A 3,154-nucleotide genomic window follows, 5' to 3' on the forward strand; every position below is an offset into this window, starting at 1 on the left:
ATGGAGCTGGTGGGTCGCCTGATGGTAAGCGCTACCACCGCCCATGAACATTTATAGAGGCATAAGCTCCATTGCAAACCTTACGCCTCTACAAATGGATTGCCGACTTTTGGGAAGTGATTAAGGAAGGATTGGCGAGAGGAATAAAGGAAAGGAAGTGTGGAAGTGTAAGGAAAAGGATATTATACGATTGTATCGTAGATAATGAACTAAGTATGTACTATTTAAGTACTTTAATAGAGAGGCATATACCTAACATTATTCAATATTTAAGTATATCTTTCATTACCCAGGTATTTATTTAGGTATTCCCTTCCAAAACACGTTTAACATACAATTTGAATGCTGTATCGTCTAGAATATTGTGCGCACAATTCCCTACAACGTATCGTAGTAAAATTTTATATACGCGGTGTTCAAAGAGCTACAAAGTACATAAAGGTAACAAGGGGAAGTGCGTGTTTGGAATTTGTAATGCGTTTCGCTTACACTAATGAATTTCATTAAGCGACAGCGTGACAAGCCATTTGGGTAGCACGGTACAAAAAGAGACGTCTTCATAAAACTTAAAATTGTATACTCAGTAACGGTCTTTTATGTTAAATTGACAAAGATTAAACAATCTGTGCCGCTGTCAGATATTCTTACATATTTCCCTGTTTATTTTTAAACGACTTTTTAAATGAGGATACTTAGTTTGATTGGATTTTGAGTGCCGAGCAAAAATTTCACTTGAAATTTTGCATCGAATTTTGCAAAATATTATGGTTCAAATTGGGTTACGAACAGGAAAATACCACTTATCTTCTATTACTACCTACTACGTATGGTACGAAAATTTTGATTATCTAAATCATTACTAGCCGGACGATTTTCAATACCGAGTACGAGATAGAAGCTGGCTCAGAATTTTGTGTATAATTAAAGTGTTAATAAAATGGTTTTTCACACTTGATATCGTGCTTAGTATTTCTTAATTTATAATAGAAATTCTGTAGTTCTTAATTAAAACGATATTTATATCGATGACGAGAACTTACTTTTATTTTAACTTGCTAGGAAAGCGAGTCTTTCTTCTCAATGAATATAGCATTAGGTACCTATTACCTTCTAGTGGCAGATACATGAATTTGTTTCGATTCAAATTTAACACATATTACGTATATCAAATTTATCTTTGAATATTACAAAAGGATTATTTTAAGAAACGATTTGTGCAATAAGGTTTTTTGATAAATATCCATAAACATTTGATAGTACACATTTGAGGATTTCGTTCGAAAAAATAATATGAAGTGTTTATATTTTATTAACTTATGTTTTATTCAAATAAACGTCTACGAGGAGCTTACTAAATTATGAAAATCAATTCGATTTCTCCAAACTAAGTGAATTCGTGTTACTTTCGTATTCAAAGCTTTTAGCGCTACTATTCGTTTTATAACATTTTGTGAAAGAGGCGGATAATATTATTGCAAAGGTAAGAAGACTGGAAGAAACTGAGCTAATTAATTTTGAATGGACTGCTAATTAGGACGCTGTGTACGTCGATGTCTTAAAGGTCAAAAGTTAAACGTACACTTTATTACAGTGGTAGCAATGTTGATATTTTATGTGAGGTGTACCGACGTTGCTTTGTGATCGATTACTAAATTCATATTGACAATGAAAAAAAAATACTGTGACAGTGTTAAATATTTAATGAATAATTAGTATAAGAAACACCTCTAGTATATTTTGTCACTTTCTTGATTAAATCTTGTTTCTCTTTGGGTCTCAAACTGTCTCTGTACCAAAGTCATCCCAGTCGTCCCAGCAGTGAGATTAGCAAATCTTACAGACTTGAGGTCTTCAAGAGAAGAGTCAACAGTGCCCTAAACAATTTCTAACAGTTCCCTAGTAGGGGACTGGAGTGCAATTTAGCTCACATCTCAGCTTACCATCAACCGAGATCGTGGTCAAGTGTTGCCCTATTATGAATAAAAAAAGAGTACGCTGAAGAAATCAACAAAAACCAACCCAACTCCAAACTAAACCAACCTAACCAACTCTTCAGCTTTAAAATAAGTATTTGATATAAAATGTATCTTTTGTACGTTTGTATTTTTTTTTTTATATTACGGCTGAAAATAAGGATCTTCGTGTCAGTAGTGTTTTATTATATTAATTCAATATAACAAAACATTATACGTAAAAGATAAATTCAAATTTAACTACCATGTAATTCCTTCCATATCATGTAAAGAAAAATATCGAATACAGCATGTTGGGTGTAATAATTTGTGTTAGCAATTTGTGAATCATTGTTAACCCTATATGACCCAAGATAACCATAATATATTAACGCCCGGCGGGAATACCGTTTATCTACAAGCCTATTAACACATACACACAGGATAACAGATATAGCCATCTGATGGCTAAATAACTACCTATGCCTGGCATACAAAAACATTTCTTTTTTCGATCTTGAAAAGTATCCAATGGGCCAGGGATGTGTTCGTATTATGTTGAAGTGCCTTGTAGTTTTTATGAATATTTGCGAAACACTTATTATAAAAAAAAACTTAGCAGAAATTCTCCTTATATAAAATGCTATAGAAACAATGACGTAACTCCATACTTAAATTTTATCTATTTTTTACAACATTGACTGCATTAAGATTTTTATTTAATTTTATATTCTCCTAAATATAAATAACATTTTACATGTCTGAAACGCTTTCAAAAAGGATTATTATGAGTTTAAACGTACATAGACACGTACTTAAAATTCTCTCCTATTTTTAAAAGCATTCTTTATATATTATTACCAATACTAGAGTTAGTTCACTTTAAGCTTCATTTAATTCTAATACAATCCAATTTCGAATATCATTTAAATTCATTCGCAAAAAGTTATTAAACGATTGTATTCCTTGTTCCATTGCCAATAAAGTGGAGTATGGCATTCTGCTTGCAGTTATGAGAATGATACTTTCATTGCCGTAAAATTTTATGTAAATAACCTGACCAATTTATACTGTCGACATGGTCAATTACTCTCTCAGGCACTTTAAAGCACCGTGGTGATATAAAACTTCACATTTAAAGCTTTCCTGTAATAGCCACTTTATCTTCGAAACTCGAAACAAAATGCGAACGTGAAAATTTT

This window comes from Zerene cesonia, chromosome 7 (assembly GCF_012273895.1).
Source record: "Zerene cesonia ecotype Mississippi chromosome 7, Zerene_cesonia_1.1, whole genome shotgun sequence".
In the NCBI taxonomy this organism is placed as follows: domain Eukaryota; kingdom Metazoa; phylum Arthropoda; class Insecta; order Lepidoptera; family Pieridae; genus Zerene; species Zerene cesonia.